General features: G+C 46.0%; 1 protein-coding gene across 4 annotated transcripts in view; it reads right to left on the bottom strand.

Moving 5' to 3' along the window:
• Nucleotides 1–14,884, bottom strand: part of TOGARAM2 (TOG array regulator of axonemal microtubules 2) — a 60,880-nt gene extending 45,996 nt beyond the window's left edge. For 3 of the 4 annotated variants that reach the window (XM_087777063.1, XM_087777060.1, XM_087777064.1), the window contains exon 1: nt 10,634–14,884. The gene's annotated coding sequence lies outside the window, so the exon portion shown is untranslated. The remainder of the gene's footprint in view (nt 1–10,633) is intronic. The other variant, XM_087777061.1, reaches the window with a different exon arrangement.
• Nucleotides 14,885–15,632: the final 748 nt, after the last annotated feature.

Genomic DNA, 15,632 nt, shown 5'->3' with positions numbered 1-15,632 from the left:
TCCTTTCTACAGCTGCCAAAGATCTCTGGGTCTGTGGGGCAAACATTGACCATGAAATTATAAAAAACCCTAGGACTGATTGATTCTGGCTGTTGTCTGTGCATTTTCTAAAAGATGCAATAAAAACCTTCACTGGAAATATATTCTTCAATAAAAATACAAATTTTCTCCAAACACATAATTTGGTTGTGATCTTTTATTTTCCACAGAACGGGTAAAAAAGATCAAAACAATTTTCAGCTAAACAGTACTTGAGATGTTCACAAACATTTGACAAAGCCGTGCAAACACCTGAAACAAAAAAAGCTCTCATTTTTATGTCAAAGTCTTGCCTTGTTAAGTTTCCACTAAAAAAAAAAAAAAGTTTTGGCTAATACGCCTAGTGCTTTTGTAGGAAGTTTAAAGTTTTAGAAATTTCCCAGAGAAGCTACAGCTTCCGAGAGGAAGTTCTCAGCTAATTTTTTTTCCTAAAGCAAAGGAATGGCCCACTGGGATCTCACTGCCCCCCCCAGTCCCCAAAGAAGCCCTAAGGAGAGCCCTGGAGGAGCTGTTGAAGGGACATGGTGCACACAAGACTTGCACACACTCCTGCAATCCAGATCACCACAGCATTCAGCAACGGAGCCTCGCCTGAGGTGATAGACCAAAATGTGTCGCTGGTTCAGCCAGGAAAGGAGTGAAGGCAGAGGCTGGCTGCAGAGCCCTGAAGCCTGTTACACTGGGCATTTAAGGCAAACCTAGCCATTTGGACTGAACATCTGCTAAGGCTCACCTCAAAAGCGCTGGTGGACCTTTGCATGGATGGATCCAGGCACCCTCCTCATGCTGGCCAAAAGGCCAACTGCTGTCATTTCAGCATCTGAGCGGCCTTCCTGGTGTGAAGAGACATGCAGCACACCATTTCTTTGAGGATCAGTGCCACTGGCTACAGGCTGCTTTTTCAGAAGCGTCAGAATTTTGTGTACCAGCCCTTACACATAAAACATATCTGCTACAGAGCCATCGGTGCATCACCACAGGAGACAGGGAAGGAGCTAGCTAGCGTTGAATCTGGGTTTTACATGCATTTTGCTAGGAATAACAAAGACTATTATAATCCTGCATTCCCAAATGATCCTTTAAAAATTTTTTTGAAACTATGACTCAAACTAATAAGTGAAATCTGCTCCCATGCAACTAGCCAACTAGTTAAAGTTCCTTTGGCAAAGGGCATTAACCACAAAGCAAATAACATGTTTGCTGCAAGAATGACAAGAAGGGAGACCTACCTTCATCTTTGTTTTTTGTTTACACGCTTCCATTAGTACCCAGGGAAGTTTAACTCTGGGCTGGGGGCCATGGCATAGTCAAGTCCTCAGGTTTCAGCACTCCTCTGGCCATCCATCACCCTGCAACTTCTCCTCAGCAATTCAGTCCCGAGGCATTAAGCTGTCACAGCTCACTAAGAAATTAGACTTGATGACACCTAAGCGGATTCATTAATGCATTAAGCAAATGCAATCTGATTGGTTCCTTTTTTTAGGCGTTTAGCAAGCAGTGTGCAAACAAACCTGGAGGATGAGGCTCTCGGGGGAGGGCAGGCAGCTTGCCAGTGTTCTTGCTTAAACAGAGGGAAAGAAAGTACCAGCTCCACAAAGCCACACTTGAAGAATTTACAACCTACTGCTTGCTTCAAGACAGTAAAAGACAGAAGGTGGCATCAGTTCTGCCTTCTGGAGAGATGATGCAGTTTCCACACGTGTCATAGCACACAGGGCATTTCAGCTGTTAAAGGCAACGTGGCCCTAATCATGACCAAAACAAATCCCAAGGGACTAACTGTCCCTTGCATGTGGACTGAAGGACACAAACCACCTCTGCATTAATCTTCAGGACCATACAGGGAAAATTCTTATCATCCGTAACCACGTGGCTGCTGGCTATGCAGCTGCACTGACTTACAACCTTTACCGTTCACTGCTCTTCCATCCTAATAACACAGCCCAAGCAATGAGGCCACCAAACCAAAGCAGTGCGAAGGGAGGCAGTTGCTGGTGTCAGGTACGTATCTTCACATCCCATAACAAGCACCGGCTGTCACAGGTGGTGAGACTCAAACATCTGTCCTTCCCAGAGACTCACGTTCCATTACTGATAAATATAGCTATCGGCCCCGTAATTTGGTAGAGTTACAGTTTTGCAGGACACTTGAATACTTTATGATTAGCATATATTTGACTTGTGCAGGCAGCTTGCCTGTAGTACTTTCACCTTGGACTATGATCTCATTAGACCTCACAAATTAAGCAGGACCAGGCTGGAAAGATACTTGAAGGAGAATCCTTAAGTGCAACAGGACACAGGAGACGCAATTCCATAAGAAACACACTTCTAGGAGATACTACCATGTGAACGGTTTGGTAAGACATTTCGTGCGTGATTGCAAAATATGCCTTCTTTGGTGGGGGCGGAAATCAGTAAAATCCACACCAGTATGATCTACACATCAAGTATACCTATACTTAAGTATAGGAATATTATCCATGTGATCTGATCAAATAGGATGTAGTTATTTGTATTCCACTCAACTAAATTTCCCCTGAGGCACCCACCACGTGCATTGCCATTCTTCACATTGGCACCTATACAGCAGAGGATAAGGCAGCAGTTCCCTGCGTGGCACAAGAGTGGCCGTACGCTGGGTCAGACTGAGGGTCTGCCTTGCCCACAGCTGTCCTCCGTAGTGGCCTGCAGTAGACGCTGGATGAAAAGTAAGAACAGGCAGGCACATAGTGATGCTTAACCTCCTCTCCAAGTTACTTTAATTTACTAGAAGTACTGCTCTTGATTATTTTTCTATAATAAAACAAATGCCAGCCTCATGGTTCTGGAGAACCTAGCAAGAGCAAAATAATACACATGCAGCTCAGTGCTCATTCCTTCCCCCAATATCCAAGGAGTCCACAGAGCCTGACACTGCAACCATCTCACTCTAATAGAGTAATTCCCATTTGTCATCTAGGCTTTGCATTTACAGATGGAAAGTCCTCTTATGCCACTTCTCCAGGAAAAGGCTACCTAGATTGCCACCAAAGGAAGCGAGGCAACCAGACTTCAGAACCCCTACTGATAATTTCCTCATTTTGTTTTAAAAATCTTTTGTTTCTCTCAAGACCTATTTAATTCTACTGCTGAATATTTAAAGAGATAAGATGCTTTGCTAAGTTTTAACTTAGCTGCTCGTTCAGGTAATGGCTGATAAAGCTCTCGAGTTTTAAAGTAAAACAGTATCTATTGACACATATTTTCTTTGTTTAGAAAAACAAGCTTTGGTTGAAATGTTTGTGAATAAAGTAGCTGACAAATATAGCTCATTTTGCTATCTACAAACCAATACTGACTTTTATGCAGAAACTGATTATTAGCAAATATTTTCCAAATAGCTCACAGAAGCAACATTCAGCTGAGTAATTATTCTTGGAACAATTCGCCACACTGCTGCCTCTGCGCTCGTGGTACATGTGCAAGTGGGTGCCCAAGCCATATGGCATTGTTTCTGCTTCCTAAGTAATTGAAGCAGGCAAAAAAACAGAAACAAAATGAACCCTAAATTACAGCTGCTTTTCAGTTTGAATTTTGCACAAGCAATTATATGTGTTAAAATTCTTGAATCTTTGCAATTTCTGAATACTTCACTGAACAAGCCAGTAGCCAGGCAAAAAAACCTCCTGCAATGGCAACCGCAATGCAGCTTTTCCCAGAAGATATCACAACATGATCATGCATTTTATTCACAAAAACATAAACCAACCTTTCTCTGACCCATTCATCCTGCTCTACTAGTTTTTCATCATAGGACTCTCAGGGAGTCTGAAGTTCTGGACAAAGAAGTCATTTGCTGCAAAAGAAGGTAATGTGTCAAAGTATAAGTTTTTATGAGTGTGTCCTACTAGACAGATATTCAGGAGCTCTGCATCTGCTTGGATAACACTGGAGAAGGCATTTCTGTTTCCTGTGCCCCAAGCGTCCAGAAGGACACGAGGCCACACAGTTCCACAGCCCCAACCCCCCATGAGCTTCCCCTGGCACCCAGCCCACCCCCTGCTACCTCCACAGAGAAGCTCTTCTGCCCATGGCCAAGTCAGGGCACACAAGCCCCAGACAGCTGGGTATCTCAGCAGTAGAGCTGAAGGAGTAAATCGATGCCTGTTCATTAGCAGCCTAGTCCTTGTTTCACCCAACTGAAGCATTGCACTTACTTCTCCTGAAGGACAGCAGCATGAGCGCAAACTGCATGGAGATGGAAAGCAGCAGTAACAACTTTCAGCCCATCATTGCATTATTTGGGTTTTGCTTTAACACATCAGGAGGGTTACATGAAGACAGACTGGATCCTGAATAGTAGGCAGCATCACCATGCGACTGACCCATTATATTTTGGGGAAGAGAGTGGGAGAAGGGGAAGAACCACCAGGCTGCAGTGTGGTTTGCCTGCTCATGACAAAACCTTTCCAAAATGTCTAACATACCAGCAGTCTCGTGACCAACAACTGCAAAACCTGCAGACTCCTGCATGGCACTTAAATAGTTAAATATATTTCAGTGCACAACCCTCTACCTCCTCTTTCCAAGCAGGAGTCAATGTCTTACCCTGTTTCACATCTGACCATCACTTTTTTTTTTTTAAGCTGTGTAATTAAGAGCTTATATAAAGTTGATTTAAAGAGAGTCTGCACTCTGGATGACTCCACTGAGAGCGAGGTAAAAGAGCCTTGACAGGTCAGGGTTGGGTTCATTTGCTTTGTTTCCTCGAATATCTGAAGTTTCAAGGAGTAGTCCTAGGGAGTGCAAAGGATCTGAACAGAGGTGTGACTGGAAACCAGATCCCTCGGGGATCTTCAGTTCTTGTCTAGTTCATAAATTTCCCAACAGCTCACATCAAGCACTCTGAAGCAGAGATCAGGGCTGGGTTTATGCTCTCCATTAGGATGAAATGTTTTATCTGCCCATGGTGGGGCTCTAAAATACCAAGCCCAGCACTGCCAGAGATGGGAGTCTGGACAAGACTAAGCCCCATCCCACCTCTCGCTTCACACATTCCTGATTAAGCACACCTCATCTCTCACCTTTGTGAAACAGGCCAGTTAAGTTAGCTGCAGCTTTATTCCTCTTGCAAACCTCTGCCTAATTTTCAACTAGCTGATTTCACAGCCCTTTGCAGCCACGTAATCAATAGCTTATTTATAAATACCTTCTCAAGCTTCATACACAGTGCCAGCAGGTGGTTGTCACAGCTCCAAAACCAGGTGCACGCTCCAAAGGCAGAGCTGGGTAGCACACCTTCATGGCTGCACCATCACTAGCAAAACAGTTTCAATAATATATAGCTAGGGTGTTTCAGAGCACTCGGCAAAGGTTTGTGGGTTTGGGGTGCAAGTGCTAAGCACCCTGCAAAGACTATCTGAGGGCTAATTGGGAAGGGAGGAGTGAGCAGGGAACCACAGAGCAAGGTAAGGGGTGAGGACCGCTGTCAAGGAGGCAGTTTCTTATTTTCAGTCAGATCATCGACCCTCGGCTCCAGATCCATCATCCCCTCTTCTCCTAAGACTTTACTCACTATATGAGAGCGGCTTGGTGCTCACCAAAAAAAGGGGAGTCCTTCATCTCTGTCAGCCCGTTATCCAGTCAGGCATCCACACCCCAACCAACTGCAGGAACCAGCCCTCTGAAACAAGGCTGAAAACTCTCTGAAGAGCAAGATGAAGCAAAACAAAAGCAGTTCCTGAATTTTCCCAATAGCACCCATTTAGCACCTGCTCTTTGGTGAGGTGTTGGGTGCTCGTGGGGAGGCGTTGGGAGCAGGAGGGGGCGCAGGGCGGCCTCTGTGAGGAGAGGCCGGGGCTGCCCCGCGCCGGTCAGGGCCGGTCCCCCCGCAGGGCCCAGCCCAGCCCCTCAGCCGCGGTGGGGGCACCCCGGGGAAAACGTGCGTAAGGAAGGGCAAAATGGCACGAAGACGGAGAGGTGTGAGGGGAAAAGAAGTGAGAGAAACGGCACCGAGCTCAGAGAAGGAGGAGGGGAGGAGGTGCTGCAGGCATCTGAGTGGGGATCGCCCTGAAGCCCCCAGAGGGGAGACCACGGTGGAGCAGGTATCCACACTCAGCCTGTGGAGGACCCCACGCCGGAGAAGGAGGTAGATATTTCCTGAAGAAAGCTGTTGCCCATGGAGGACCTGTTCATCATGAAGGACTGCAGGCCATGGAGAGTACCCATGCTGGGGCAGGGGAAAAGCGTGAGGAGGAAGGAGCGGCAGAGAGGAGCTGTTATGGACTGATGGCAGCCCCCGTTCCCCTGCGCCACCCCATCGAGGGCACCAGGGGAGGCAGGGTGAGCGAGCAGCTGGGTGGGCATCTGGCAGCTGGCCAAGGTCAACCCACCACAGGTGACATTGCTGCACTGGCACTGTAGTGACAAGAGGAGATGAAAAACATAGGATCTCCATGTAAGCTCCAAGAGAAACATGGGGTGACCAGACTCCACAAACCCCACTGTAATTCTACAAGATGGCTCAGATACAAAGGCAAGAGGTACCAGTATAAAATGCTATGATAACTCCTAGAGGCCCCCTTTGGCAAGGCCTGGAAAGCAAGGGAAGATATCTGCAGCTGTTTTAAGACTTCTCATCGCTTGCAGCTGTATTCATATTTCTAAAAGGAAATTACAGGGCAGCACTTGAGTTCTTCCCTCAAGGCATGCATCGGAGGTGAACTTGCACAGTCGCTCATTTTTGTTTCCCCCCCGCTTCTAATGAACGAGGATTTCTTGCACACACATACACCTCCCTTCCGCTCCGTCAGCCTTTCCTCTCTTCACATACTGAGCTGGAGTTGTTCCCTGTGAAATCATACTTTAAACCCTTTTAGAGTACCGAAACGCAAAATGCTGCAGTTAAGACAGCTGGACCAGATGAGACCCCCCCAAGTCTCCCCTCTCTTCAAGATATTACAGCACTATCATACAAAACAGTGTTAAATGCTGTTTTCTAAACAGCACTGTTTATTTGGCCCTGGCAAGTGAGAGGTGTTAACCAAAGGAAGAACTGACAAACGGAGGGATGCCGAGAGGAACAAGAGCAGGCGCTCTTAGGAGATGCTAATCTAGCAACTGAAAGCATCGAGCTGACTGGAGAGGTTAATGGAAGGAAGATTTGTACAGGAGAATCTACTCTAATCTAATCCTTCAACAGCCATAATGCGATGACGCTTGGAGCCTTATTTTTGACGTCCAGGGCATTTCTTAGCAGATGCAATTAAGGCTCTAATCTTAAATCCTCGGGAGAAAATAAATCTTGGGCCTCAAAGTTAGAGGCCTTGTCTAATCAGTCATTTCCTCTCCTGAGTGACACAATGATATGGGCTCCTGTACCTGGCCTCAGCGTTGTATGCTGAACTCCCTCTGGCAGTTCGCTAGCTCTCAACAGCCTCAGCAGCTGGCACCTATGACTCTCCTGGGCCTCCGGGACCTTGGCTGCTGTCTCCACCAGTTTCTTCTCCCAGCACATCAGTGATATCTCAGTATCAGACCCTCTCAAAAGGCTCTGCCTCTGCAATGTGTTTAACCACATACTTCAGTCTAGAGCAGAAGTTTCAACTGTGGCAAATGCCACGCTGCGGCCATCACTGCCTTCAACAGATTTGTGGAGAGACCAAGGCGGGAGTATGGCCTTTACAGAAGAACTAATGGAGGCATTGATTTAGAATAGTTTTTTTGCAGTCACCCCCTGAGGAACATAACGACTGCCCAGAAATACGGCTATCCCTGCCCTGACCTCAGCATTTGGCTCTGATCCCCTTCCCTTTTCACACTAGCCCCTACCAGCAGGGAAAGGTAGGGGACAACAAAGCATGGACAACAAAACAACATCACAAGGTTTTAAGACTGGCATGCCAGCCTGCGAAGAACGGGGACTTGCTGTTTCAGACCACCTGCATACTCAGCCTGTTCACCAATAGATTAGGCTTGGTTCTCCTGGGAGGTGCTTTTTGAAGCCCTGGGAACTAAAAGTACACTTAAAAATCAATGAAAGCTGAGATTCTGTGCACACTAGCAAAGCTTCGCACACCAGAGAAACACACTGTGCAAATTAATTTGGACACATAGACCGTGCTTATTTAACTCCCTTTTCTACGGATATCTTCTCACAAGGACTGGATTAGCATCCTTTATGGTCCCTGAGTGCACTTAATTTCTGCATATTTCCAAAAGTGCTATTACTGCTTTACTTAAAAAGTGATCATGGAGTTCTTTCTTTTTTTCTGTCATGCCAACGTTTTAAGAACATTGCAACAGCCTTCCCTACAGAGAAGACAGACTGATGCAGCACGAGACAAAGAGCCAAAAGTAACGTTCAGAGGGGCACACGCTGAGGCTTGCCTGCGTGATGGACCACAAAGGCCTGGGGACGGATCCCAGGCAGCGCAGAGGGAGGTGGAGTACTACAGCAGTTTTCTGTTAGCTGCATTTTCCCCACCATTTTGCAAAGCAATCAACCATTTGGAGCTGTGGACTAGAAGACAAGAAAAACCTGCCTCAATGGTTATTTTGTCTCTTCCAATCCCCAAAAGCTATATTCCTCCTTCTGAGGGTATTTTAGGTGTTTCACCACCTGGCCCAGCAACAGAAGCAATCTGATATTTGGTCGCCTTTCCAAAATAGTTTGGACTACAGCACTGTTATCAAGACATCCATTTTTAAATGCTGGACTATGACTGGTCCCAGGAACACCACTGCTTCCCAGAGCAGTTCTGAACAACGAAGAACTGAGAACATTGCATCTGGTGAGCGGCTCTGGGGCAGGATTTCATTTGCACTGCTGCCTACTGCACTACCCCTTGGCAGCTCTCCTTGCCAGGACTGGGTGGGAAACAAAATTTTCAGGTTGAAATCTGAATTTTAGATGGATGAATTCAATGGACTTGAATTTAAAAACAAAAACTAACCAAAAAAACCCAACACAAAAACCCCAAAACTGACATAATTGGGGATTGTTTTGTGAGTACCTAAAGGAGATTAAATGAAAATATTAAAGTCACTTTAATAATAATCAATTCCAAAGAAAAAGTCAGCAGTTCTGTTAGAATACTAAAATAAAATGCTTCAGCCTCTCCCCAATAAAAACAGCCAAAAACCTTCAAATTTTCTCTTCAATTTTTCCCTCCCTTATCATTCACTTCACCCTCTCCCTTTTTTGTGCATCAAACTATTAGTCTGCTCAAAATTCACTTTTTCTTCTGCAAATGTACCATTTCCAAGTTGAATTGAAATCTCATTTCAAACTTCAGGCTTCCAGAAAACAAAGTATTCAAGACACCAGTTCTGAACTAAAAGCAATCTTACATCCGTAACAATATACACTTCTCCTAAAAGACAATCAGACTAAAAGGAGATCATCCATGAAGAGCAGTGAGGACCGCGGTTCTGACCTGTGGTGTGGAGACAAGGGTGGCCTTGCCCAGGACACAGGAGGAGGATGTTCATCAGCCCACCAGCGTGCGCAGCGGTGGTTTCCTACTTGCAACATTTTGGAAGCACCAAGAAGGACCTGGATGCCACCTAGTGCTGTTCCACTCAGGCTTTAATTGTATTGAAATGCAAACACTAATTTTTCCCATCTTTTACAGGCTTAGCACATCTCGCATCAGGCTGGCTTATCACCACTGCAGCAGGGCACGGAAGATCCAGGGATGTGCAGCCAAAGCCTCCTGCACGCTCAGGAGCACACTGGGTGCCGAGCAGATGGCTGCAGTTCTTCTGCTTGCAGTTTCTAGCAGGGGTCACCACGGCACTAATACACGTTAGAAAAAATCATCTAGAATAAGCAAAGATTGGCAAATTAAGTTAGAATTCATGGCACTTGGCAGGGGGCAGGGGGGAACCCCTGGAAGCACCAACCGAGCTCCAAGGTTGTTATCAGATCCCTTCGCAAAGCAGCAGCAAGCGCAGGCTTCAGTGCCTTACAAAGGGAGTCTTCTGTGGCATTACCTTAGAGAGAAATTTATTTACAGATAGAGGGAAAAATCCTTCCTCTAAACATGAAAATATTGCACTGGAAATGAGGAGACTGTAGAAAAGGAATTATCACTTTAAACTCCTTTTATTTAAAGGTAAAGTCAATTAGTTTGAAGCATCCACCAGAGTTCATATTTTCCAGAACAGCCGTGCCTTCATCCTATTAGTTTCCTTTTCCAAATCTTTAATTGTATCTACAAACCCTATTTCAGCTACACACCTTGCTTTGAGGAGCCCGAACGCATGATGAAGCTTCAGAGAACCGCAGGTTTGGAGAGGACCCAAGCTCTTTCCAGCCTACAGTTGCTGGAAGCCAGTCAGCTGAAACAGCGACTACAAATACCTGTGCTCCTATGTTCCCTGAGTTCACACCACGAGATTTTTTGCATTACAGGAATCACAGCACAACTCCAGCAAAAGCAGATTCTACCAACCTTCGCTGTCAACCCCCCTTCCCAGAAAACCCAGTTTCAGCTGGGGCAGAAAAGTTATTTGATCTGATTATAGGAACTTCCAACTTGAGGCAGCTGAAAGGGCCATCAGTTCCTGTACCAGACAGTCTGTGTGATATCACTTCAATCTGACTTACCTACGCCACCTTTTTGGGAAGTGTCACAAATGGTCTCGCCCGATTCAGAGTGGGAAGATTTTTTTAATACTTTCATTGATGTGGACATGAAAAAGATTCTTGTTGATGCCAGTTTCCCACAGCAACTGTTGCCTTGGTTATAAATCATTTATTGCCCCCCGTCGGCCAACAGCTGAATATAAAGAATGAGTTTACTATGGGCGAAAGAGCACGACAAACGCACAAGCCCGCTCCTTCTGAAATGTGCCATCAGGCACCAAAATACTGTGGACTGTTTTGTTGCAGGGGCTTTGGGAAGTCACTAAAACAACCAACAGACAAGTGCTCTCTGACCTTGACGGAAGCAAACAGTCCTCCAATTCATGGATGCAGAGATCAAGGGGGTCCTAAGCTTGTGTGTGCAGTAACCGTCGTGGGAGGAACCTAGAGACAACGCCCTCCCCTCCAAGCCCCCATGGAGCTTAAAGGAAATATTTTCTTCTCAAGGACAAAATGCACCATTAAGTCCTTAAGTTATTCCTAAATAACTTAGAGTGCTCATTACTGAGCCAAGGTATTTTAAATAACCTAGTTAACCCCATCTCCATGATTAGAAGAGCTTTGGATAGGCTCCAGGTCTGACCATGACTTCACTTCCCCTCCTAGGTAACGTGAGATTCACTCACACAAATCTTATTTATCTCTCATACCTCCTTGCTGAGCAATTTTTTTATCTTGCTGCCAAAACAGAAGCAGAGATGAAGGCACTTGGACAAAATTTTCCTCATGCAGAGGCCCAGGCTGTCTTCCAAGCAGGATTTTCTTTACGATCTTCTTGATTTTGCAAGGGCTGGGTATAAGGTAGTTTTGAAGAAAAGATCCAAAAAAGAGACTATGTTTTAGGCAGCAGTTCAGTCAAAAACAATCATGCTGGCAACAACCACACACGTTTTAGCAAGTCATCTCCTCTGCTCGAGCGCAGTGACTTCCCACACGTTATTTCTGCAACCCCAACAGGAAGCGGATCTCTCTCTCTCTCCAGTTCAGAACAAGCCCTTATAGATGTCTAAATGAGCTGAAAAACACGACAGCTGTCACAACATTAGAGCTGAGGCATCCAGACACCATAACTGAATATTACACGCTACCTGCTTGAGAAGATCGCCTCCAAACCACAGCTCCAGCCGCCCTTCCAGTGCCTCCAGATGCTGCGCACACCCAGTTAGAGAGCTTAGGGACCTACATGCTGGGAGAAATATGGCGAGACTGATCCCAAACTCAATCCCAAACTGGAAGGGTATGGCCACCTGGCAACCAGCTGAAGTAGGAGTCACCCGCTTTTAGCAGACTGGAGATGTAGGAATAATTTTTCCTTCTGGGATCAATCATACTGCTCTCTAAAGCAAAACTGATGTTTTAAGCCACCCACCATAAATTAACTCACAAAATATCTGGCTTTCCTACAAACCGGGGAAACGGAGAGTCTCCTGGGTGGTTCATCGAGGTCCCACAGCTGTGAGTTTGGGCACACCTGCAAGGAAACAGAGTGTTTGCCAGAGTCACCTCTCTCCAGCCCCCTCCTTCCAGGGAGCAGGGAACCAACATCCCAAAGGCCACAGGTGAGTTTCTAGGAGACTTAATCTTGGTTTATGCACAGGCTAAAGGGGCAAAGGGCAAAACTGTGCCCAGAGTGAATTTTCCTTATCACCAGCCAGTTCCCCCCCACAAAGAAGGGCGAATACAGTACCAAGCCCTTGTGTCATCGTAAGATGGCCTAAACTACAACTTGGCTATCAAACTATATGTCACCTCTGTAATTTTCACGTGCAGTTTTCAAATGTCTACTTGCTGATGTTCCCAGTAATCAGGAATTTTCTAAGAACTGGTTGTGCATCCTAAATCTTTCCTTCTTTTCTCCCCTTCCACGCCCTCCTCCTCTTAGAGAATCAGAGAGTCATAGAATCGTTAAGGTTGGAAAAGACCTTCAAGATCATCGAGTCCAACCGTTAACCCAGCACTGCCAAGTCCACCACTAAGCCATGTCCTTAAGCACCACGTCTGTCCGTCTTTTAAATACCTCCAGGGACAGGGACTCAACCCCTTCCCTGGGCAGCCTCTGCCAGTGCCTGACTGCCCTTTCAGTGAAGAATTTTTTCCTCATAGCCAACCTAAACCTCCCCTGGCGCAGCCTGAGGCCGTTTCCTCTCGTTCTGTTGCTTGTTACTTGGGAGAACAGACTGACCCCCACCTTGCTACAACCCCCTTTCAGGTAGTTATAGAGAGCGATAAGGTCTCCCCTCAGCCTCCTCTTCTCCAGATTAAATAACCCCAGCTCCTCTTCTACCCTGTCTCCAACAGCATGTTTTGATTTTGCTTGCTTCTTCTTAACCAATGTCATTGAGATAAGTTATTTTGGGACAGAGAAGCCATTAGCAAAAGCAACTTAAAGGATGAGCCAAAAAAAGTTTTGTTTTTTTTAAAACCAATTAAATCACTTCCCACAGCATGCAGGGAGACCAAAAGCAAAACATCCATACTCCACATCCATACTTACACAGCAGAACCTTTGACAGACACAGGTGCACATCCCACACGGGCAGCTCTTATTCCCCTACCAAACTTCCGAGATTCAGATGAAACACTGAAATATTTAGCAAAGGAGGCAACAAGCACCTCTTGCAACAAGTGCTGGTGTAGTACCAAGTCCTTTTGCAAGCAGGAGCACAACAAGAGGCGAGGATGTGAGCCACACCGTCTTACAGCAGGATGCATTTGGCAACAGTGCGACTGTGCCATCCTCAAAGGCACAAGTCACAGGTTGCTCTTGCGGCCCGGTACTCCAAGGAATTTTTGTGGAGCTGGCGTGACACCCCCTGGCCATCTCTGGTATTGCTCCTTATCGCATTCAAAGTTTATTCACTTCCATAGCCTGGACATAAGGCCTCCACCACATGAAAAACAGCAAACAAAAATCCCTTACACTGTGCAGTGGTACCTGGACAAGCGTTAAATACACACCTATACATGGGACACAATACGAGTTAGGCAAATAAAAACAAAAGTACGCCTCAGAGTTTCCACCCCATTGATTTGTTGACTGCTTAACCACAGAGGCTTGCTCTGGACACACCTTGGGGCTCTTGACACAAGCCCTCATCCAGCCTCCGCTGCTCCGAGTGAGTAGCTACGCCGTCCTCCTTACTCTCTTGCTCCAAAACTACCAGGATGACGGCTGCAAAGGAGGACCTACCCCATTTCCAGCCTCTTTCTCCAGACGATGCTGTGTCTCTGAAAGATGAAGACACAAACAGCTTAGTTCATCAGCTGACTGAGACCTTGGCCTTGCAGATAAATAGTTGTAAGGATTAGAAAGTGCACAGAACTGTCAGTTATCAGCCCTAAGGGGAGGGACACTTTTGGAACAACCAGCCCAACTGCTTGCAGCTGCCATGCCCGAATGGTTTCACACAGAACAGCTGCTTGAAGATGATACAGGCAGAGGGCTCAGAGGACAGTGTTACCCGGCTCTCCTAACACCAGAGTAGACCAGAACTCGTACCCCTGCTACCAGCTTGCTGCCCGATACTGAAACAGATTCACAGAATCTCAGTGTCGGTGAGCTCAAGGAACGAACAAAGTGTTTTTGAAATCCCCCTCCTCTTGCTGCTGCCAGGTTCTCCCACAGCTCCACTCCTGCAACAGGTTTCTGGTGCACTGACAGGACAGACACAGGGAACGCCTACCTTACAGGTGCAACGGGGAGTGGTGCCAAGTTTCCAGTGCCACCACTCCCCATACCCAAACAGTGCCAGCGAGGTACTCAGCCTGCTCTGACCCCAGACCAGGGCTCCTGCTTGGACTTCTGGAAAGCCTGGGACACAAGTACCTGGAGGACCTTGCCCAACCAAATACACAGCTGCTCCTTGTGTTACTCCATGCCCCAAAAGCTCAGCAGAACAGCACTCACCTGAGATGCAACAGACCTTCATTCACATCCCTCTCTTGTCCAATTTGAAGCCTGCCTGCATATAGTAACATCAGTACTGGTTAAAAACTTGTACATCAGTTCAGCCTAATTTGGTGGCTTGTGCAAGTACAGACAGTGCACAAGCGTTGGCATTTATTTTCACAGCATCTCAGAAATGATGTAAAAGCCCAGCTTTACAAATTACTAAGACACTAATTTACTGTCAGTTAAAACCCCCTCCAAAGACCGGAAACCTCCAGCTGCTGCCCTTCTACCTCCAGCTCTCCAAAGACAGAACACGTCTCTTCCAGCTTTGTCAGTGACACAATCCCCTAATGCCTCCAGACAAGGCTGCGACCCCAATGCAGTCTCCGAGCAGTGGACAAACCAACAGATACAACTGAAACGCATGGAGCAAAGAAATCGATAACAACAGATGCTTTGCAGAACACTGTCACCTTTTAGGTTCGCTTCCTCCTCCACTAGAAATCTGCTTTTTACAAACAGCATTTCACCCTTAACCACCACCCTTAGCTACCTAAGGTCTCTCTCAATAAACACCACAGGACAGGTATTTGGTAAAGGAGATGTATATTTATTCACTTTACAAAGAGGGCGGTATTTAGTTGCAACAGCTCCATTTATAGACAAATATATTATTGTACATTATAGTGGTGAATGGCTCAAACCTTTACCTTGTTTTGCTCTTAAAAATGTGTTTGCACCACTTCAGCTTCCATTAGCTGAGCAAATAGCTGTCCTTGTTCTGCCACTGAAAGATTAAAAATCCGTAATAAAGGTATAGCTGTGCGCTATGTATTCACAAGCATTCACCTTCTCATTTCCCTGCTACTCCCCTCTCCCCACCCAATTCAACACAGTCTATCCTCTGGGTTAGCATTAAACTTATATACAGCCTCCATTAAAACAAAATTAGGAGCCAGTGATACTTCTAATGTCCTTTTGAAGCACAAGAAAAGTAATTGATTTATACATAGAAAAGTCTTGAGTTCAAATTTGTTAAAAAAAGAAAAAGCCATTTTTAAGTCAGGT

This window comes from Nipponia nippon, unplaced genomic scaffold (genome assembly GCF_047370975.1).
Source record: "Nipponia nippon isolate SJK-2023a ecotype South Korea unplaced genomic scaffold, ASM4737097v1 scaffold_4, whole genome shotgun sequence".
Classification (NCBI taxonomy): Eukaryota; Metazoa; Chordata; class Aves; order Pelecaniformes; family Threskiornithidae; genus Nipponia; species Nipponia nippon.
This window is presented reverse-complemented; position numbering and strand designations above follow the sequence as displayed.